General features: G+C 38.1%; 5 non-coding genes and 1 pseudogene across 5 annotated transcripts; all 6 read left to right on the top strand.

Annotated features, from left to right (window-relative positions):
• The first annotated feature begins 282 nt into the window (after positions 1-282).
• Positions 283-2,277, top strand: LOC138914383 (small subunit ribosomal RNA). The gene has a single exon (XR_011420239.1). It is a non-coding gene; the product is annotated as a small subunit ribosomal RNA (ribosomal RNA).
• Positions 2,278-2,900: 623 nt separating this feature from the next.
• LOC138914392 (5.8S ribosomal RNA) lies at positions 2,901-3,079 on the top strand. The gene has a single exon (XR_011420246.1). It is a non-coding gene; the product is annotated as a 5.8S ribosomal RNA (ribosomal RNA).
• Positions 3,080-3,477: 398 nt separating this feature from the next.
• On the top strand, positions 3,478-7,434 carry LOC138914386 (large subunit ribosomal RNA). Its single transcript, XR_011420242.1, has one exon. It is a non-coding gene; the product is annotated as a large subunit ribosomal RNA (ribosomal RNA).
• Positions 7,435-13,955: 6,521 nt separating this feature from the next.
• Positions 13,956-15,950, top strand: LOC138914382 (small subunit ribosomal RNA). Its single transcript, XR_011420238.1, has one exon. It is a non-coding gene; the product is annotated as a small subunit ribosomal RNA (ribosomal RNA).
• A 623-nt stretch (positions 15,951-16,573) lies between these two features.
• On the top strand, positions 16,574-16,752 carry LOC138914391 (5.8S ribosomal RNA). The gene has a single exon (XR_011420245.1). It is a non-coding gene; the product is annotated as a 5.8S ribosomal RNA (ribosomal RNA).
• A 398-nt stretch (positions 16,753-17,150) lies between these two features.
• LOC138914388 (large subunit ribosomal RNA) lies at positions 17,151-19,899 on the top strand (annotated as a pseudogene).
• The last annotated feature ends 4,832 nt before the right edge of the window (positions 19,900-24,731 follow it).

Here is a 24,731-nt window from a genome sequence, read left to right as displayed (position 1 = left end):
TGAAAATTGTGTTATAAAAAAGTTGTACTTTTTCTTTAACATCAATTATAAACTTGTTATATTAGTGGCGAAACAAGTAAAAATTAAAGAACGTATACGAATGCCATATAAAAATGGCCGTATTCGAATTAAAATAGAATTATTTCACAAAGCAAAAAAAAAATATTGAATTAAAATCAATATTTAAGAAAAACCGAACATATAAAATGGAAATAAAATCTATTATATTTATATTACTAATTTCTATTCAAAAAATATGAATGAAATATGAACGAAAACATTATTCTGGTTGATCCTGCCAGTAGTTATATGCTTGTCTCAAAGATTAAGCCATGCATGTCTAAGTACACACGAATTAAAAGTGAAACCGCAAAAGGCTCATTATATCAGTTATGGTTCCTTAGATCGTTAACAGTTACTTGGATAACTGTGGTAATTCTAGAGCTAATACATGCAATTAAAACATGAACCTTATGGGACATGTGCTTTTATTAGGCTAAAACCAAGCGATCGCAAGATCGTTATATTGGTTGAACTCTAGATAACATGCAGATCGTATGGTCTTGTACCGACGACAGATCTTTCAAATGTCTGCCCTATCAACTTTTGATGGTAGTATCTAGGACTACCATGGTTGCAACGGGTAACGGGGAATCAGGGTTCGATTCCGGAGAGGGAGCCTGAGAAACGGCTACCACATCTAAGGAAGGCAGCAGGCGCGTAAATTACCCACTCCCAGCTCGGGGAGGTAGTGACGAAAAATAACAATACAGGACTCATATCCGAGGCCCTGTAATTGGAATGAGTACACTTTAAATCCTTTAACAAGGACCAATTGGAGGGCAAGTCTGGTGCCAGCAGCCGCGGTAATTCCAGCTCCAATAGCGTATATTAAAGTTGTTGCGGTTAAAACGTTCGTAGTTGAACTTGTGCTTCATACGGGTAGTACAACTTACAATTGTGGTTAGTACTATACCTTTATGTATGTAAGCGTATTACCGGTGGAGTTCTTATATGTGTTTAAATACTTGTATTTTTTCATATGTTCCTCCTATTTAAAAACCTGCATTAGTGCTCTTAAACGAGTGTTATTGTGGGCCGGTACAATTACTTTGAACAAATTAGAGTGCTTAAAGCAGGCTTCAAATGCCTGAATATTCTGTGCATGGGATAATGAAATAAGACCTCTGTTCTGCTTTCATTGGTTTTCAGATCAAGAGGTAATGATTAATAGAAGCAGTTTGGGGGCATTAGTATTACGACGCGAGAGGTGAAATTCTTGGACCGTCGTAAGACTAACTTAAGCGAAAGCATTTGCCAAAGATGTTTTCATTAATCAAGAACGAAAGTTAGAGGTTCGAAGGCGATCAGATACCGCCCTAGTTCTAACCATAAACGATGCCAGCTAGCAATTGGGTGTAGCTACTTTTATGGCTCTCTCAGTCGCTTCCCGGGAAACCAAAGCTTTTGGGCTCCGGGGGAAGTATGGTTGCAAAGCTGAAACTTAAAGGAATTGACGGAAGGGCACCACCAGGAGTGGAGCCTGCGGCTTAATTTGACTCAACACGGGAAAACTTACCAGGTCCGAACATAAGTGTGTAAGACAGATTGATAGCTCTTTCTCGAATCTATGGGTGGTGGTGCATGGCCGTTCTTAGTTCGTGGAGTGATTTGTCTGGTTAATTCCGATAACGAACGAGACTCAAATATATTAAATAGATATCTTCAGGATTATGGTGTTGAAGCTTATATAGCCTTCATTCATGGTGGCAGTAAAATGTTTATTGTGTTTGAATGTGTTTATATAAGTGGAGCCGTACCTGTTGGTTTGTCCCATTATAAGGACACTAGCTTCTTAAATGGACAAATTGCGTCTAGCAATAATGAGATTGAGCAATAACAGGTCTGTGATGCCCTTAGATGTCCTGGGCTGCACGCGCGCTACAATGAAAGTATCAACGTGTATTTCCTAGACCGAGAGGTCCGGGTAAACCGCTGAACCACTTTCATGCTTGGGATTGTGAACTGAAACTGTTCACATGAACTTGGAATTCCCAGTAAGTGTGAGTCATTAACTCGCATTGATTACGTCCCTGCCCTTTGTACACACCGCCCGTCGCTACTACCGATTGAATTATTTAGTGAGGTCTCCGGACGTGATCACTGTGACGCCTTGTGTGTTACGGTTGTTTCGCAAAAGTTGACCGAACTTGATTATTTAGAGGAAGTAAAAGTCGTAACAAGGTTTCCGTAGGTGAACCTGCGGAAGGATCATTATTGTATAATATCCTTACCGTTAATAAAAAAATTTGTTAATACAAATTTAATACAAATTACCAATATATATATATATATACATAATAATTATAATAATAATTATACCAAAAATATGATCTTAAAAGTAAAAGATCAAATAAATTTCGAACAAGCAAATCGAAATATTGTAATAATATAATATTATTACAAATAAATTAAATAGAAACAAACATAAAATTCGAACAAGCAAATCGAATTATTAATATAATAAAATATATTTTATATATTTATTATAAACTTTTGTGTGTATATGGACCATAATATACACGCGTTGCGAGATGTATTGGCCAACTAATTTGATGATGATCATACATTGGATAATGCAACAACCTAAAATATACAATGTTGTACCTGGTTTCAGGTTAATGTTTTATATAAAATTATCAATATATATTAACAAACAAATGCCATTACAAATAATACTTTGATATATATTGTTTATATAAAACTAAGACATTTCGCAGCATTTATTTTAGGTATATAAATACATTTATTGAAGGAATTGATATATGCCAGTAAAATGGTGTATTTTTAATTTCTTTCAATAAAAACATATTTGACCAAATTTAAAACCAATATTATAAAACTCTAAGCGGTGGATCACTCGGCTCATGGGTCGATGAAGAACGCAGCAAACTGTGCGTCATCGTGTGAACTGCAGGACACATGAACATCGACATTTTGAACGCATATCGCAGTCCATGCTGTTATGTACTTTAATTAATTTTATAGTGCTGCTTGGACTACATATGGTTGAGGGTTGTAAGACTATGCTAATTAAGTTGTTTATACAAATTTTATAATAAAATTTTATAAGCATATGGTATATTATTGGATAAAAATAATTTAATTATTTTATTCATAATATTAACAAATATATGAAAAACATTATCTCACAATAGTAATTAAACTTTGAGAAAAACGAAGAGGAATATTTTCTTTTTCAATCAAATAATACTGAGAAATGTCTAGCATAAAATATTATCTAGAATTGTCTCTTATTAATGATTTGAAATATGAAAAACGTTGACAATATTATTATTCTTCGTTAATTCGTTACAAATAAATGCCATTAATATATATATACGTCAGCTTTAAACGAATTTAATAAAATGTTTTATCATTATATATAAAGAATTAATTGCAAATAAAAGTTATATACAACCTCAACTCATATGGGACTACCCCCTGAATTTAAGCATATTAATTAGGGGAGGAAAAGAAACTAACAAGGATTTTCTTAGTAGCGGCGAGCGAAAAGAAATCAGTTCAGCACTAAGTCACTTTGTCTATATGGCAAATGTGAGATGCAGTGTATGGAGCGTCAATATTCTAGTATGAGAAATTAACGATTTAAGTCCTTCTTAAATGAGGCCATTTACCCATAGAGGGTGCCAGGCCCGTATAACGTTAATGATTACTAGATGATGTTTCCAAAGAGTCGTGTTGCTTGATAGTGCAGCACTAAGTGGGTGGTAAACTCCATCTAAAACTAAATATAACCATGAGACCGATAGTAAACAAGTACCGTGAGGGAAAGTTGAAAAGAACTCTGAATAGAGAGTTAAACAGTACGTGAAACTGCTTAGAGGTTAAGCCCGATGAACCTGAATATCCGTTATGGAAAATTCATCATTAAAATTGTAATATTTAAACAATATTATGATAATAGTGTGCATTTTTTCCATATAAGGACATTGTAATCTATTAGCATACCAAATTTATCATAAAATATAACTTATAGTTTATTCAAATTAAATTGCTTGCATTTTAACACAGAATAAATGTTATTAATTTGATAAAGTGCTGATAGATTTATATGAATACAGTGCGTTAATTTTTCGGAATTATATAATGGCATGATTATCATTGATTTTTGTGTTTATTATATGCACTTGTAGGATTAACAATGCGAAAGATTCAGGATACCTTCGGGACCCGTCTTGAAACACGGACCAAGGAGTCTAACATATGTGCAAGTTATTGGGATATAAACCTAATAGCGTAATTAACTTGACTAATAATGGGATTAGTTTTTTAACTATTTATAGCTAATTAACACAATCCCGGGGCGTTCTATATAGTTATGTATAATGATATTTATATTATTTATGCCTCTAACTGGAACGTACCTTGAGCATATATGCTGTGACCCGAAAGATGGTGAACTATACTTGATCAGGTTGAAGTCAGGGGAAACCCTGATGGAAGACCGAAACAGTTCTGACGTGCAAATCGATTGTCAGAATTGAGTATAGGGGCGAAAGACCAATCGAACCATCTAGTAGCTGGTTCCTTCCGAAGTTTCCCTCAGGATAGCTGGTGCATTTTAATATTATATAAAATAATCTTATCTGGTAAAGCGAATGATTAGAGGCCTTAGGGTCGAAACGATCTTAACCTATTCTCAAACTTTAAATGGGTAAGAACCTTAACTTTCTTGATATGAAGTTTAAGGTTATGATATAATGTGCCCAGTGGGCCACTTTTGGTAAGCAGAACTGGCGCTGTGGGATGAACCAAACGTAATGTTACGGTGCCCAAATTAACAACTCATGCAGATACCATGAAAGGCGTTGGTTGCTTAAAACAGCAGGACGGTGATCATGGAAGTCGAAATCCGCTAAGGAGTGTGTAACAACTCACCTGCCGAAGCAACTAGCCCTTAAAATGGATGGCGCTTAAGTTGTATACCTATACATTACCGCTAAAGTAGATGATTTATATTACTTGTGATATAAATTTTGAAACTTTAGTGAGTAGGAAGGTACAATGGTATGCGTAGAAGTGTTTGGCGTAAGCCTGCATGGAGCTGCCATTGGTACAGATCTTGGTGGTAGTAGCAAATAATCGAATGAGACCTTGGAGGACTGAAGTGGAGAAGGGTTTCGTGTGAACAGTGGTTGATCACGAGTTAGTCGGTCCTAAGTTCAAGGCGAAAGCCGAAAATTTTCAAGTAAAACCAAAAACGCAATATATACAAATCAAGCTAATATAATATACTTGAATAATTTTGAACGAAAGGGAATACGGTTCCAATTCCGTAACCTGTTGAGTATCCGTTTGTTATTAAATATGGGCCTCGTGCTCATCCTGGCAACAGGAACGACCATAAAGAAGCCGTCGAGAGATATCGGAAGAGTTTTCTTTTCTGTTTTATAGCCGTACTACCATGGAAGTCTTTCGCAGAGAGATATGGTAGATGGGCTAGAAGAGCATGACATATACTGTTGTGTCGATATTTTCTCCTCGGACCTTGAAAATTTATGGTGGGGACACGCAAACTTCTCAACAGGCCGTACCAATATCCGCAGCTGGTCTCCAAGGTGAAGAGTCTCTAGTCGATAGAATAATGTAGGTAAGGGAAGTCGGCAAATTAGATCCGTAACTTCGGGATAAGGATTGGCTCTGAAGATTGAGATAGTCGGGCTTGATTGGGAAACAATAACATGGTTTATGTGCTCGTTCTGGGTAAATAGAGTTTCTAGCATTTATGTTAGTTACTTGTTCCCCGGATAGTTAGTTACGTAGCCAATTGTGGAACTTTCTTGCTAAAATTTTTAAGAATACTAATTGGGTCAAACCAATTAGTTCTTATTAATTATAACGATTATCAATTAACAATCAATTCAGAACTGGCACGGACTTGGGGAATCCGACTGTCTAATTAAAACAAAGCATTGTGATGGCCCTAGCGGGTGTTGACACAATGTGATTTCTGCCCAGTGCTCTGAATGTCAAAGTGAAGAAATTCAAGTAAGCGCGGGTCAACGGCGGGAGTAACTATGACTCTCTTAAGGTAGCCAAATGCCTCGTCATCTAATTAGTGACGCGCATGAATGGATTAACGAGATTCCTACTGTCCCTATCTACTATCTAGCGAAACCACAGCCAAGGGAACGGGCTTGGAATAATTAGCGGGGAAAGAAGACCCTTTTGAGCTTGACTCTAATCTGGCAGTGTAAGGAGACATAAGAGGTGTAGAATAAGTGGGAGATATTAGACTTCGGTTTGGTATCGTCAATGAAATACCACTACTCTTATTGTTTCCTTACTTACTTGATTAAATGGAACGTGTATCATTTCCTAGCCATTATACGGATATATTTATTATATCTTATGGTATTGGGTTTTGATGCAAGCTTCTTGATCAAAGTATCACGAGTTTGTTATATAATCGCAAACAAATTCTTTAATAAAACGGTGCATTTATGTATTTTTGATTTGAAAATTTGGTATAACTCCAATTACTCAGGTATGATCCAATTCAAGGACATTGCCAGGTAGGGAGTTTGACTGGGGCGGTACATCTCTCAAATAATAACGGAGGTGTCCCAAGGCCAGCTCAGTGCGGACAGAAACCACACATAGAGCAAAAGGGCAAATGCTGACTTGATCTCGGTGTTCAGTACACACAGGGACAGCAAAAGCTCGGCCTATCGATCCTTTTGGTTTAAAGAGTTTTTAACAAGAGGTGTCAGAAAAGTTACCATAGGGATAACTGGCTTGTGGCGGCCAAGCGTTCATAGCGACGTCGCTTTTTGATCCTTCGATGTCGGCTCTTCCTATCATTGTGAAGCAAAATTCACCAAGCGTTGGATTGTTCACCCATGCAAGGGAACGTGAGCTGGGTTTAGACCGTCGTGAGACAGGTTAGTTTTACCCTACTAATGACAAAACGTTGTTGCGACAGCATTCCTGCGTAGTACGAGAGGAACCGCAGGTACGGACCAATGGCACAATACTTGTTCGAGCGAACAGTGGTATGACGCTACGTCCGTTGGATTATGCCTGAACGCCTCTAAGGTCGTATCCGTGCTGGACTGCAATGATAAATAAGGGGCAATTTGCATTGTATGGCTTCTAAACCATTTAAAGTTTATAATTTACTTTATAAACGACAATGGATGTGATGCCAATGTAATTTGTAACATAGTAAATTGGGAGGATCTTCGATCACCTGATGCCGCGCTAGTTACATATAAAAGCATTATTTAATACAATGACAAAGCCTAGAATCAATTGTAAACGACTTTTGTAACAGGCAAGGTGTTGTAAGTGGTTGAGCAGCTGCCATACTGCGATCCACTGAAGCTTATCCTTTGCTTGATGATTCGATAATAAACATAAATTTAATTGTGTTTATTTTGTTTGGCTTTTTTAAGTCAGAATATATATATATATAAAATATATATATATAAAATAATAATTATATTTAAATAAATTTTATTTAAATATATTTAACAATGGTAGCCATATGTATCGTCATCCTATTAGTGACGCGTATAAAAATATTCTAAGTCCGAACATGCAAATAAGAGACATATGCAAGTATATGTACTTCTTAAGGTAGCCAACTGAATCGTCATCCTATTAGTGACGTGTATACAAATATTCTAAGTCCGAACATACAAGTAAGAGACATATGCAAGTATATGTACCTCTTAAGGTAGCCAACTGAATCGTCATCCTATTAGTGACGTGTATAAAAATATTCTAAGTCCGAACATACAAGTAAGAGACATATGCAAGTATATGTACCTCTTAAGGTAGCCAACTGAATCGTCATCCTATTAGTGACGTGTATAAAAATATTCTAAGTCCGAACATACAAGTAAGAGACATATGCAAGTATATGTACCTCTTAAGGTAGCCAACTGAATCGTCATCCTATTAGTGACGCGTATAAAAATATTCTAAGTCCGAACATGCAAATAAGAGACATATGCAAGTATATGTACCTCTTAAGGTAGCCAACTGAATCGTCATCCTATTAGTGACGTGTATAAAAATATTCTAAGTCCGAACATACAAGTAAGAGACATATGCAAGTATATGTACCTCTTAAGGTAGCCAACTGAATCGTCATCCTATTAGTGACGTGTATAAAAATATTCTAAGTCCGAACATACAAGTAAGAGACATATGCAAGTATATGTACCTCTTAAGGTAGCCAACTGAATCGTCATCCTATTAGTGACGTGTATAAAAATATTCCAAGTCCAAACATGAGTTATATGGATATGAAAATAATATTAAGTTCTAGTATGGATATGAAAAAAATGAGTTATATGGATATGGGAAAAATAACAAGTTCTAGTATGGATATGAAAAAAATGAGTTATGTGGATATGGGAAAAATAATAAGTTCTAGTATGGATATGAAAAAAAAAATGAGTTATATGGATATGGAAAAGAATACAGAGTTCTAGTATGGATATGGAAAAATGAGTTATATGAATATGGGAAAAATGATAAGTTCTAGTATGGATATGAAAAAATATTGAGTTATATGGATATTAAAGAAATAATAAGTTCTAGTATGGATATGGAATAAAATGAGTTATATAGATATGGCAAAAAATTTAATGTTCTAGTATGGATATGAAAAAAATTAGTTATATGAATATGGGAAAATTTATAAGTTCTAGTATGGATATGGGAAAAATAATAAGTTCTAGTATGGATATAAAAAAATATTGAGTTATATGGATATTAAAGAAATAATAAGTTCTAGTATGGATATGGAAAAAAATTAGTTATATTGATATGCTAAATAATGAGTTATATGCATATGGGAAAAATACTAAGTTGTAGTATGGATATGGGAAGAATACTGAGTTCTAGTATGGATATGGGAAAAATAATCAGTTCTAGTATGGATATGAAAAAATATTGAGTTTTATGGATATTGAAGAGATAATAAGCTCTAGTATGGATATGGAAAAAATTAATTATATTGTAATAGTAAATAATAAGTTATATGGATATAGGAAGAAAATTAGGTTCTAGTATGGATATGAAAAAAATTAGTTCTATGGATATGGGAAAAATAAAAAGTTCTGGTATGGATATGGAAAAATATTAAGTTATATGGATATTAAAGAAATAATAAGTTCTAGTATGGATATGGAATAAAATGAGTTATATAGATATGGCAAAAATATAATGTTCTAGTATGGATATGAAAAAAATTAGTTATATGAATATGGGAAAATTTATAAGTTCTAGTATGGATATGGGAAAAAGAATAAGTTCTAGTATGGATATGAAAAAATATTGAGTTATATGAATATTAAAGAAATAATAAGTTCTAGTATGAATATGGAAAAATATTAGTTATATTGATATGGTAAATAATGATTTATATGGATATGGGATAAATACTAAATTCTAGTGTGGATATGGAAAAAACGAGTTATATGGATATGGGAAAAATAATAAGTTCAAGTATGGATATGGAAAAAAATTAGTTTAATAGTTATAGGTATGGAAAAAAATTAATTATATAGATATAGAACAAAAAATAAGTTATATGGATATGGTGGCATCAGTACGAAATATGCCCAATTTACATACACCGGAGCCGCAGTACGATAAATACCCAATATTTAGACGTCGTGGCCAAAAACATATATAGGGAGGCAGTGCTCGCCGACCGGTTGTATTGTTCAAAATTTATGTTTTTCATATTATTTTGGCAATGCTATATATAAATGATATCTTATACATATAATTCAATTATAGCGATATGGAAATACCATATTATATGTATAAAGAAAAAAAATGTATAATAAAATATACATTGACATACAAATATGGCTAGTTGTATGGATATGCCGTATTCATTATATGGATACGGCATATAGATTATATAAATATGACCAAAAAATATTTTATATTGATATGGCAAATAAAGAAATTACTTGAATATGGAAATAAAAGAAGTTATATTGATATGGAAGAAAATAATGAGTCATATAGATATGTTGGCATCAGTACGAAATATGCCCAATTTACATACACCGGGGCCGCAGTACGAAAAATACCCAATATTTAGACGTCGTGGCCAAAAACATATATAGGGAGGCAGTGCTCGCCGACCGGCCGTATTGTTCAAAATTTATGTTTATCATATTATTTTGGCAATGCTATATATAAATGATATCTTATACATATAATTCAATTATAGCGATATGGAAATACCATATTATATGTATAAAGAAAAAAAATGTATAATAAAATATACATTGACATACAAATATGGCTAGTTGTATGGATATGCCGTATTCATTATATGGATACGGCATATAGATTATATAAATATGACCAAAAAATATTTTATATTGATATGGCAAATAAAGAAATTACTTGAATATGGAAATAAAAGAAGTTATATTGATATGGAAGAAAATAATGAGTCATATAGATATGTTGGCATCAGTACGAAATATGCCCAATTTACATACACCGGGGCCGCAGTACGAAAAATACCCAATATTTAGACGTCGTGGCCAAAAACATATATAGGGAGGCAGTGCTCGCCGACCGGCCGTATTGTTCAAAATTTATGTTTATCATATTATTTTGGCAATGCTATATATAAATGATATCTTATACATATAATTCAATTATAGCGATATGGAAATACCATATTATATGTATAAAGAAAAAAAATGTATAATAAAATATACATTGACATACAAATATGGCTAGTTGTATGGATATGCCGTATTCATTATATGGATACGGCATATAGATTATATAAATATGACCAAAAAATATTTTATATTGATATGGCAAATAAAGAAATTACTTGAATATGGAAATAAAAGAAGTTATATTGATATGGAAGAAAATAATGAGTCATATAGATATGTTGGCATCAGTACGAAATATGCCCAATTTACATACACCGGGGCCGCAGTACGAAAAATACCCAATATTTAGACGTCGTGGCCAAAAACATATATAGGGAGGCAGTGCTCGCCGACCGGCCGTATTGTTCAAAATTTATGTTTATCATATTATTTTGGCAATGCTATATATAAATGATATCTTATACATATAATTCAATTATAGCGATATGGAAATACCATATTATATGTATAAAGAAAAAAAATGTATAATAAAATATACATTGACATACAAATATGGCTAGTTGTATGGATATGCCGTATTCATTATATGGATACGGCATATAGATTATATAAATATGACCAAAAAATATTTTATATTGATATGGCAAATAAAGAAATTACTTGAATATGGAAATAAAAGAAGTTATATTGATATGGAAGAAAATAATGAGTCATATAGATATGTTGGCATCAGTACGAAATATGCCCAATTTACATACACCGGGGCCGCAGTACGAAAAATACCCAATATTTAGACGTCGTGGCCAAAAACATATATAGGGAGGCAGTGCTCGCCGACCGGCCGTATTGTTCAAAATTTATGTTTATCATATTATTTTGGCAATGCTATATATAAATGATATCTTATACATATAATTCAATTATAGCGATATGGAAATACCATATTATATGTATAAAGAAAAAAAATGTATAATAAAATATACATTGACATACAAATATGGCTAGTTGTATGGATATGCCGTATTCATTATATGGATACGGCATATAGATTATATAAATATGACCAAAAAATATTTTATATTGATATGGCAAATAAAGAAATTACTTGAATATGGAAATAAAAGAAGTTATATTGATATGGAAGAAAATAATGAGTCATATAGATATGTTGGCATCAGTACGAAATATGCCCAATTTACATACACCGGGGCCGCAGTACGAAAAATACCCAATATTTAGACGTCGTGGCCAAAAACATATATAGGGAGGCAGTGCTCGCCGACCGGCCGTATTGTTCAAAATTTATGTTTATCATATTATTTTGGCAATGCTATATATAAATGATATCTTATACATATAATTCAATTATAGCGATATGGAAATACCATATTATATGTATAAAGAAAAAAAATGTATAATAAAATATACATTGACATACAAATATGGCTAGTTGTATGGATATGCCGTATTCATTATATGGATACGGCATATAGATTATATAAATATGACCAAAAAATATTTTATATTGATATGGCAAATAAAGAAATTACTTGAATATGGAAATAAAAGAAGTTATATTGATATGGAAGAAAATAATGAGTCATATAGATATGTTGGCATCAGTACGAAATATGCCCAATTTACATACACCGGGGCCGCAGTACGAAAAATACCCAATATTTAGACGTCGTGGCCAAAAACATATATAGGGAGGCAGTGCTCGCCGACCGGCCGTATTGTTCAAAATTTATGTTTATCATATTATTTTGGCAATGCTATATATAAATGATATCTTATACATATAATTCAATTATAGCGATATGGAAATACCATATTATATGTATAAAGAAAAAAAATGTATAATAAAATATACATTGACATACAAATATGGCTAGTTGTATGGATATGCCGTATTCATTATATGGATACGGCATATAGATTATATGGATATGACCAAAAAATAATTCATAAAGAAATTATATGAATATGGCAGAAATAATTGGTTATATTAATATGATCAAATAATACTTTATATAAAAAAGTGAATATCTTTGGTTGGGTGGCAAAGAGAATTAAATATGCCCGATATATAGACGTCGTGGCCAAAAACTACTATAGGGTGAAGTGCTTGTCTGTTGGTCTATATATATACATATAATATTTTATGCGTACACATTATTATTATAGATAGTTAATATCTATCGTATGGGTGGCAAACGGAATTAAATAATTTCGATATTTAGACGTCGTGGCCAAAAACTACTATAGGATGGTCAGTGGTTGTCCACCAATTAATTATTGAACAAACCATATGAATATCATATGCTGTTGTCAATATAATGTATATCAATAATAATAAAAAATAAGGATGGTACAGTAAGTAGTCCATCTACTATTGAACAAAATATATTATAATATATACTTTTGTTATCAATAGAACAACATATATTAAAATCAAAATATTATCCGTATAAATTTGTTTCTTAAATGAAATTAAGACTTGGCTACGCGGTTAATATTATAAACCCATGATAATAAAGTGAAACAGAGGTCAAGTTTCTATTATATATAGAATAACAAATTGTTTCCGACTTTTATCGTTAATCTTTGGTGGCAGGTATATATGATAATTTATATTAAATTATTATATCCCCTGTCGTTTGGGCACAGAGTATCGCTTGCCGGTACAATGTGTTTACAAAAAGCATTATAATAAAATATAATTGCAATATTAGTGATCAAAATAATTTCATATGCGCTCGGTTTTATATCATATATTACCAGAGAGTTATATGGAAAAGATAAATTTTAAATTTATCATCAAAATGCAAATGATTTAACTCAATATTTATATTGGTTAAACAAAAATTGTACATGTGTGGATACAATAATTATGTATGTTGAACAAAAATGATATTTTAGAATGAAATATGTATATATAATATAATAAAAACTTATAGAAAGAACAATATATATTGAAAATTGTGTTATAAAAAAGTTGTACTTTTTCTTTAACATCAATTATAAACTTGTTATATTAGTGGCGAAACAAGTAAAAATTAAAGAACGTATACGAATGCCATATAAAAATGGCCGTATTCGAATTAAAATAGAATTATTTCACAAAGCAAAAAAAAAATATTGAATTAAAATCAATATTTAAGAAAAACCGAACATATAAAATGGAAATAAAATCTATTATATTTATATTACTAATTTCTATTCAAAAAATATGAATGAAATATGAACGAAAACATTATTCTGGTTGATCCTGCCAGTAGTTATATGCTTGTCTCAAAGATTAAGCCATGCATGTCTAAGTACACACGAATTAAAAGTGAAACCGCAAAAGGCTCATTATATCAGTTATGGTTCCTTAGATCGTTAACAGTTACTTGGATAACTGTGGTAATTCTAGAGCTAATACATGCAATTAAAACATGAACCTTATGGGACATGTGCTTTTATTAGGCTAAAACCAAGCGATCGCAAGATCGTTATATTGGTTGAACTCTAGATAACATGCAGATCGTATGGTCTTGTACCGACGACAGATCTTTCAAATGTCTGCCCTATCAACTTTTGATGGTAGTATCTAGGACTACCATGGTTGCAACGGGTAACGGGGAATCAGGGTTCGATTCCGGAGAGGGAGCCTGAGAAACGGCTACCACATCTAAGGAAGGCAGCAGGCGCGTAAATTACCCACTCCCAGCTCGGGGAGGTAGTGACGAAAAATAACAATACAGGACTCATATCCGAGGCCCTGTAATTGGAATGAGTACACTTTAAATCCTTTAACAAGGACCAATTGGAGGGCAAGTCTGGTGCCAGCAGCCGCGGTAATTCCAGCTCCAATAGCGTATATTAAAGTTGTTGCGGTTAAAACGTTCGTAGTTGAACTTGTGCTTCATACGGGTAGTACAACTTACAATTGTGGTTAGTACTATACCTTTATGTATGTAAGCGTATTACCGGTGGAGTTCTTATATGTGTTTAAATACTTGTATTTTTTCATATGTTCCTCCTATTTAAAAACCTGCATTAGTGCTCTTAAACGAGTGTTATTGTGGGCCGGTACAATTACTTTGAACAAATTAGAGTGCTTAAAGCAGGCTTCAAATGCCTGAATATTCTGTGCATGGGATAATGAAATAAGACCTCTGTTCTGCTTTCATTGGTTTTCAGATCAAGAGGTAATGATTAATAGAAGCAGTTTGGGGGCATTAGTATTACGACGCGAGAGGTGAAATTCTTGGACCGTCGTAAGACTAACTTAAGCGAAAGCATTTGCCAAAGATGTTTTCATTAATCAAGAACGAAAGTTAGAGGTTCGAAGGCGATCAGATACCGCCCTAGTTCTAACCATAAACGATGCCAGCTAGCAATTGGGTGTAGCTACTTTTATGGCTCTCTCAGTCGCTTCCCGGGAAACCAAAGCTTTTGGGCTCCGGGGGAAGTATGGTTGCAAAGCTGAAACTTAAAGGAATTGACGGAAGGGCACCACCAGGAGTGGAGCCTGCGGCTTAATTTGACTCAACACGGGAAAACTTACCAGGTCCGAACATAAGTGTGTAAGACAGATTGATAGCTCTTTCTCGAATCTATGGGTGGTGGTGCATGGCCGTTCTTAGTTCGTGGAGTGATTTGTCTGGTTAATTCCGATAACGAACGAGACTCAAATATATTAAATAGATATCTTCAGGATTATGGTGTTGAAGCTTATATAGCCTTCATTCATGGTGGCAGTAAAATGTTTATTGTGTTTGAATGTGTTTATATAAGTGGAGCCGTACCTGTTGGTTTGTCCCATTATAAGGACACTAGCTTCTTAAATGGACAAATTGCGTCTAGCAATAATGAGATTGAGCAATAACAGGTCTGTGATGCCCTTAGATGTCCTGGGCTGCACGCGCGCTACAATGAAAGTATCAACGTGTATTTCCTAGACCGAGAGGTCCGGGTAAACCGCTGAACCACTTTCATGCTTGGGATTGTGAACTGAAACTGTTCACATGAACTTGGAATTCCCAGTAAGTGTGAGTCATTAACTCGCATTGATTACGTCCCTGCCCTTTGTACACACCGCCCGTCGCTACTACCGATTGAATTATTTAGTGAGGTCTCCGGACGTGATCACTGTGACGCCTTGTGTGTTACGGTTGTTTCGCAAAAGTTGACCGAACTTGATTATTTAGAGGAAGTAAAAGTCGTAACAAGGTTTCCGTAGGTGAACCTGCGGAAGGATCATTATTGTATAATATCCTTACCGTTAATAAAAAAATTTGTTAATACAAATTTAATACAAATTACCAATATATATATATATATACATAATAATTATAATAATAATTATACCAAAAATATGATCTTAAAAGTAAAAGATCAAATAAATTTCGAACAAGCAAATCGAAATATTGTAATAATATAATATTATTACAAATAAATTAAATAGAAACAAACATAAAATTCGAACAAGCAAATCGAATTATTAATATAATAAAATATATTTTATATATTTATTATAAACTTTTGTGTGTATATGGACCATAATATACACGCGTTGCGAGATGTATTGGCCAACTAATTTGATGATGATCATACATTGGATAATGCAACAACCTAAAATATACAATGTTGTACCTGGTTTCAGGTTAATGTTTTATATAAAATTATCAATATATATTAACAAACAAATGCCATTACAAATAATACTTTGATATATATTGTTTATATAAAACTAAGACATTTCGCAGCATTTATTTTAGGTATATAAATACATTTATTGAAGGAATTGATATATGCCAGTAAAATGGTGTATTTTTAATTTCTTTCAATAAAAACATATTTGACCAAATTTAAAACCAATATTATAAAACTCTAAGCGGTGGATCACTCGGCTCATGGGTCGATGAAGAACGCAGCAAACTGTGCGTCATCGTGTGAACTGCAGGACACATGAACATCGACATTTTGAACGCATATCGCAGTCCATGCTGTTATGTACTTTAATTAATTTTATAGTGCTGCTTGGACTACATATGGTTGAGGGTTGTAAGACTATGCTAATTAAGTTGTTTATACAAATTTTATAATAAAATTTTATAAGCATATGGTATATTATTGGATAAAAATAATTTAATTATTTTATTCATAATATTAACAAATATATGAAAAACATTATCTCACAATAGTAATTAAACTTTGAGAAAAACGAAGAGGAATATTTTCTTTTTCAATCAAATAATACTGAGAAATGTCTAGCATAAAATATTATCTAGAATTGTCTCTTATTAATGATTTGAAATATGAAAAACGTTGACAATATTATTATTCTTCGTTAATTCGTTACAAATAAATGCCATTAATATATATATACGTCAGCTTTAAACGAATTTAATAAAATGTTTTATCATTATATATAAAGAATTAATTGCAAATAAAAGTTATATACAACCTCAACTCATATGGGACTACCCCCTGAATTTAAGCATATTAATTAGGGGAGGAAAAGAAACTAACAAGGATTTTCTTAGTAGCGGCGAGCGAAAAGAAATCAGTTCAGCACTAAGTCACTTTGTCTATATGGCAAATGTGAGATGCAGTGTATGGAGCGTCAATATTCTAGTATGAGAAATTAACGATTTAAGTCCTTCTTAAATGAGGCCATTTACCCATAGAGGGTGCCAGGCCCGTATAACGTTAATGATTACTAGATGATGTTTCCAAAGAGTCGTGTTGCTTGATAGTGCAGCACTAAGTGGGTGGTAAACTCCATCTAAAACTAAATATAACCATGAGACCGATAGTAAACAAGTACCGTGAGGGAAAGTTGAAAAGAACTCTGAATAGAGAGTTAAACAGTACGTGAAACTGCTTAGAGGTTAAGCCCGATGAACCTGAATATCCGTTATGGAAAATTCATCATTAAAATTGTAATATTTAAACAATATTATGATAATAGTGTGCATTTTTTCCATATAAGGACATTGTAATCTATTAGCATACCAAATTTATCATAAAATATAACTTATAGTTTATTCAAATTAAATTGCTTGCATTTTAACACAGAATAAATGTTATTAATTTGATAAAGTGCTGATAGATTTATATGAATACAGTGCGTTAATTTTTCGGAATTATATAATGGCATGATTATCATTGATTTTTGTGTTTATTATATGCACTTGTAGGATTAACAATGCGAAAGATTCAGGATACCTTCGGGACCCGTCTTGAAACACGGACCAAGGAGTCTAACATATGTGCAAGTTATTGGGATATAAACCTAATAGCGTAATTAACTTGACTAATAATGGGATTAGTTTTTTAACTATTTATAGCTAATTAACACAATCCCGGGGCGTTCTATATAGTTATGTATAATGATATTTATATTATTTATGCCTCTAACTGGAACGTACCTTGAGCATATATGCTGTGACCCGAAAGATGGTGAACTATACTTGATCAGGTTGAAGTCAGGGGAAACCCTGATGGAAGACCGAAACAGTTCTGACGTGCAAATCGATTGTCAGAATTGAGTATAGGGGCGAAAGACCAATCGAACCATCTAGTAGCTGGTTCCTTCCGAAGTTTCCCTCAGGATAGCTGGTGCATTTTAATATTATATAAAATAATCTTATCTGGTAAAGCGAATGATTAGAGGCCTTAGGGTCGAAACGATCTTAACCTATTCTCAAACTTTAAATGGGTAAGAACCTTAACTTTCTTGATATGAAGTTTAAGGTTATGATATAATGTGCCCAGTGGGCCACTTTTGGTAAGCAGAACTGGCGCTGTGGGATGAACCAAACGTAATGTTACGGTGCCCAAATTAACAACTCATGCAGATACCATGAAAGGCGTTGGTTGCTTAAAACAGCAGGACGGTGATCATGGAAGTCGAAATCCGCTAAGGAGTGTGTAACAACTCACCTGCCGAAGCAACTAGCCCTTAAAATGGATGGCGCTTAAGTTGTATACCTATACATTACCGCTAAAGTAGATGATTTATATTACTTGTGATATAAATTTTGAAACTTTAGTGAGTAGGAAGGTACAATGGTATGCGTAGAAGTGTTTGGCGTAAGCCTGCATGGAGCTGCCATTGGTACAGATCTTGGTGGTAGTAGCAAATAATCGAATGAGACCTTGGAGGACTGAAGTGGAGAAGGGTTTCGTGTGAACAGTGGTTGATCACGAGTTAGTCGGTCCTAAGTTCAAGGCGAAAGCCGAAAATTTTCAAGTAAAACCAAAAACGCAATATATACAAATCAAGCTAATATAATATACTTGAATAATTTTGAACGAAAGGGAATACGGTTCCAATTCCGTAACCTGTTGAGTATCCGTTTGTTATTAAATATGGGCCTCGTGCTCATCCTGGCAACAGGAACGACCATAAAGAAGCCGTCGAGAGATATCGGAAGAGTTTTCTTTTCTGTTTTATAGCCGTACTACCATGGAAGTCTTTCGCAGAGAGATATGGTAGATGGGCTAGAAGAGCATGACATATACTGTTGTGTCGATATTTTCTCCTCGGACCTTGAAAATTTATGGTGGGGACACGCAAACTTCTCAACAGGCCGTACCAATATCCGCAGCTGGTCTCCAAGGTGAAGAGTCTCTAGTCGATAGAATAATGTAGGTAAGGGAAGTCGGCAAATTAGATCCGTAACTTCGGGATAAGGATTGGCTCTGAAGATTGAGATAGTCGGGCTTGATTGGGAAACAATAACATGGTTTATGTGCTCGTTCTGGGTAAATAGAGTTTCTAGCATTTATGTTAGTTACTTGTTCCCCGGATAGTTAGTTACGTAGCCAATTGTGGAACTTTCTTGCTAAAATTTTTAAGAATACTAATTGGGTCAAACCAATTAGTTCTTATTAATTATAACGATTATCAATTAACAATCAATTCAGAACTGGCACGGACTTGGGGAATCCGACTGTCTAATTAAAACAAAGCATTGTGATGGCCCTAGCGGGTGTTGACACAATGTGATTTCTGCCCAGTGCTCTGAATGTCAAAGTGAAGAAATTCAAGTAAGCGCGGGTCAACGGCGGGAGTAACTATGACTCTCTTAAGGTAGCCAAATGCCTCGTCATCTAATTAGTGACGCGCATGAATGGATTAACGAGATTCCTACTGTCCCTATCTACTCATCTACTCAGTCGATTTTGGATTGCTCACGGGAGTAGACGTGTTTTTCGTACGCTCCGCGAGGAAATCGAATATCTGCGGTAATACGCTAGCCACGGTGCTGCAAATAGTGTCGAAATTTGTATTTCGCGTGTGCAAATACGTTGTGCGTGATTTCTGAGTGAAAAAGTGTGCGGACAGTGGGAAATTCGCGTTTTTCCATTCGGGAATTTTCCATCGCACCACGTGCGTGGTGAGAGAGACGCTCTCTTCGAGAGAGGCGTTTGCCTTATTTAGGCACAGACCGCCTGGTAACAGCTGTTGGGTGTGGAACTCGGCTAATAGTGTGTGTCTTCGCTAAGTGGTTCAAGCATCGGAGCATCAGCAAATCAGCTGATCGGGCTACCGGATCAGCGAAAAGAGAAACGGGTGTAAGTCCCAACTTAACTAAATTTTTAGTTAGGGTTTTGGCCGATAGATGGCATCATCTATCACCAAAATGGAGCTTGCCGAGTCGGGAAGCGAAAGTGGCAGCAGTCGCGCGTGTAGCTCAACCCGCGGTGGAAGAGGACGCAAGCGTGGCAAGGGGCACAAGGCGACGCCGAGGGAGGCATCGCGTGCGAAGGTGGTCGCCGTGGGTGGTGCGCAGGACACGCCGGAGCCATTCGAGGAAGAGGACGCACCATCGTCCCTTGAGATGCCGACGCACCCAGCTGCACCGGTAGCTGACGACGAGTCTCAGTCCATCGTCGCTAAACTCGCCGCAATGAAGGCCACCGCGAAGGCTGCTGCGAAGGCCGCTGCGATCGCAGTAGCGAACGCCGCCGGAAATGCCACTGGAAATGTCGCCGAGAGTGCCGCCGAAAATGCCGCCGGGAATGCTGCCGCATATGGAGTCACCGCCGTGAAGCCAGCCGCAAATGTCCCTGCAGCTGCCGCTGACAACGCTGCAACGTTTGTTGCCCCAGCACCCGTGCTCTCCATAACGGAGAGGGTGATGAAGGGTAGCGGTGCCATCGCGGGAGTGCTAGCGGATATCCGCATAGCTCACTCGAAGGCACTCGTTTCCTCGGCGACCACCCCGCGGTTGGCAGGGGAAATCCAGGAGACGATAAATCGATACGAGGAGGTCATCGCTGCCATGATGGTGCAATTTGGAGTGTTGGAAGATCGTGCCAGGAGACAGCCAGCACTGACACCTGTCGCTTCGGTTGCCTCCTACGCAGCCACCGCTGCACGAGGCGCGCACCTCGCGGCGCAACCTGCTGCCCCTGTAGCCGCACCACGAAGCGCCATTCGCGAAACGTGGTCCGCGGTCGTTGCTTGTGACGACCCGGCACTTTCGGGACGACAGATTGCGGACAAAATCCGCAAAGAGGTTGCGCCCGCCCTGGGCGTTAGGGTGCACGAGGTGCGAGAACTCAAGAGGGGCGGCGCGATTATTCGCACGCCATCTCAGGCGGAGATGACAAAGGTCGTCGCATCCGCCAAGTTCGCCGAAGTTGGCCTCAAGGTGTCGCAGAACACCGCCGCGAAGCCCCGGGTGATCGTCCAGGACGTGGACACCACTATCGGGCACGAGGAGTTCATGATGGAGCTGAAGGAGAAGAACTTCGAGGGATGGTCCATGAAGGACTTCCAGAAGGCGGTAGTCCTGGCCACAAAGCCCTGGTCAGCCGAAAACGGCGCCACAATTAATGTGACGCTGGAGGTAAACGACCAGGCGCTGGCCGTTTTGGAAGGCAGAGTGTACGTGAAGTGGTTCTCGTACAGATGCCGTTCACAGGTGCGCACCTACGCATGTCATAGATGCCTAGGTTTCGACCACAAACTGGTCGACTGCCGGAACAAAAATCAGGTCTGCCGCCAGTGCGGACAGGACGACCACGTCGCGGCGCAGTGCAGGAACCCGGTGGACTGTCGAAACTGCCGCCATAAGGGGCTACCCTCAGGGCACTTCATGCTCTCGGGTGGTTGCCCGATCTATGGCGCACTGCTAGCGAGGGTGCAAGCTAGACACTAATATGTTTAGTTTCATCCAAGCGAATTGTGGTAGAGGCCGCTGCGCTTTCATCGAGCTTGCCAAGCGGGTGAGAGATGCTGGCCACCTGTTCGCACTAGTCCAGGAGCCCTACGTGGACGCAGCCCAAAGGATCACTGGACTCCCTGGAGGGATGAGGATCTTCGCCGACAGAAGGAGGAAAGCCGCCATCATAGTGGATGATGCAAGCGCCATCTGCATGCCCATCGAGAGCCTGACGACGGAGTACGGAGTGTGCGTGAGTGTCACGGGAAGATACGGCACTATCTTTCTGGCCTCCGCATACTGCCGGCATAGAGCTGCTCTGGAGCCCTACACCGACTACCTGGATTCGGTCCTGCTGTTAGCCAGCACGACACCGACAATCCTCGGAATAGATGCTAACGCCGTGTCCCCCATGTGGTTCAGTAAATCTCCACCCAACTCTGGAGATAGTCTGCGCCGCGAACGGGGACAGCACTTGACCGAGTGGATCATCGCAAGCGGTGCCTGTGTGCTCAACACAGCCAGCCAGGTGTTCACGTTTGATAATATTCGCTCCAGTAGCGATATCGACGTGACCTTTGCCAACGAAGCAGCGCGAGCATGGGCTATGTTCGAGTGGAGAGTAGACTTCTGGGATCTCAGTGACCACAACATTATCACTGTTGAGGTTACCCCAGATCCCAATAGGGCCGTTGAGAGCCTAGCTCCGGTACCGCAATGGAGACTCTCCAATGTAAGTTGGCGAAGATTCGGTGAAGAATTGAGGAGTGCAGCGGGAGGTCTCGAGGAACTGGAGGAATCGCCGTTGGATGAACGAGTGTCTGCCCTCCGCTCTACCGTACAGGACGTGTGCGACAGAGTGATGGGGCGCAGGATACCTGCAGAAAGGAGAAAAGTAATATGGTGGAATCCTGAACTAAGTACCAAACGCCAAGAGGTCCGGAGACTGAGGCGGAGGCTGCAGGAAGCTCGTCGGAGTGGCACCGATGACGCTGGGCAACTTGCTGCTGGTCTGAGGCTTGCTTCAGCCCAGTACAAGAAGCTTATCCTGACGACAAAGGAGCAAAACTGGCGGGACTTCGTGGGACGGCACAAAGATGATCCATGGGGGCATGTCTACCGAATATGCCGAGGCCGGAAGAAGACAACCGATCTCGGATGTCTTCGGTCGAACGGCGCGCTTGTCGTAAATTGGCTCGACTGCGCAAACGTGCTTCTTCGCAACTTTTTTCCAGTTGCGGAGTCGACTGCACGCGTGGACGTACACCCTGGTGCACCGCCAATTCTCGAATCCTTCGAGGTGGCGACCTGCGTCTCCAGGCTGAAAAGTCGGAGATCTCCGGGTATGGATGGCATCACGGGTGGCATCGTCAAGGAGGTATGGCGTGCCATTCCGGAGCACCTGACGTCGCTGTACTCTCGATGCCTCTCGGAAGGATACTTCCCTGACGAGTGGAAACACCCGAGAGTGATACCGCTGGTAAAGGGGCCCGACAAGGACAGGAGCGATCCTTCGTCCTATCGTGGCATATGCCTTTTGCCAGTGTTCGGAAAGGTGCTCGAAGGACTCATGGTGAATCGACTCAAGGAGGTGCTACCGGATGGATGCAGATGGCAGTTTGGATTTCGGCCTGGACGCTGCGTGGAGGATGCCTGGAGGCATGCCTCAACCACAGTCGCCAACACCACGTCGCGATACGTCCTTGGAATCTTTGTCGATTTCAAGGGAGCATTTGACAATGTGGAGTGGAGCGCAGTACTCAATCGGCTTGTCGACGTCGGCTGTCGTGAGATAAGCTTGTGGAAAAGCTACTTCTCCGGCCGAAGGGCAAGCATCATCAGCAGGTATGAAGCAGCCACAGTCTCGGTCACACGGGGCTGCCCGCAAGGGTCCATTAGTGGTCCATTCATTTGGAACCTTCTGATGGATGTGCTGCTTCAGCGCTTAGAGCCACATTGTGCTGTGAGCGCGTATGCAGATGACTTGCTACTTTTCGTCGACGGGAATTCCCGTGCCGATCTGGAGCGAAAAGGCGAGCAGTTGATGAGCATCGTGGGAGCCTGGGGATCTGAAGTTGGAGTGAGTGTGTCCACCAGCAAGACGGCAATCATGTTGCTGAAAGGGAAGCTTTCGCAACAAAGGAGACCGACGGTGCGTTTTGCTGGAACAAGCCTACCGTACGTCATCAAATGCCGGTACCTTGGCATCCTAGTCGGCGAGCGGTTGAGCTTTCTACCGCATATCTCGACACTTCGAGATCGGCTGTCTGGAGTTGTCGCAGGGCTAGCACGGGTGCTTCGAGTCGATTGGGGACTCAGTTCCCGCGCAAAGAGAACCATATATAGGGGACTCATGATGCCATGTGCACTCTTTGGTGCCTCGGTCTGGTACAAGGCGGCGAGTAGGGGTAAATCCCTAAAACTCCTCACCTCGTGCCAGAGGACCATCCTTTTGGGATGCCTACCGGTATGCCGCACAGTGTCCACGGTGGCACTGCAGGTGCTTGCTGGTGCTCCTCCAATGGATCTGGACGCTCATCGGACTGCTTTGAAGTTCAAACTTCGGAAGGAAATTCCCCTGGATACTGACGACTGGCTTCATGGACTGGATATGACCGGGATGAACTGGAAGGACAAGATAGCTCTGCTAGACGAAAGTCTGCTAAATGAGTGGCAACTCAGATGGGATAACGCGGATCACGGGCATGTGACTCGCGAATTCTTCCCAGAGGCAGCGTTTGTCTACAAGAGGAAAGACTTTGTCTTTACTCTAAAAGCCGGATTCTTACTGACAGGACACGGGTCGCTAAACGCATTCTTACACGGCAGGACTCTCAGCACCACGACCGCATGCTCATGTGGG

The sequence above is a fragment of the Drosophila takahashii genome, unplaced genomic scaffold (genome assembly GCF_030179915.1).
Source record: "Drosophila takahashii strain IR98-3 E-12201 unplaced genomic scaffold, DtakHiC1v2 scaffold_185, whole genome shotgun sequence".
NCBI classification, from domain to species: domain Eukaryota; kingdom Metazoa; phylum Arthropoda; class Insecta; order Diptera; family Drosophilidae; genus Drosophila; species Drosophila takahashii.
The sequence above is the reverse complement of the archived record's forward strand: the minus strand, read 5'-3'. Positions and strand labels throughout refer to the sequence as shown.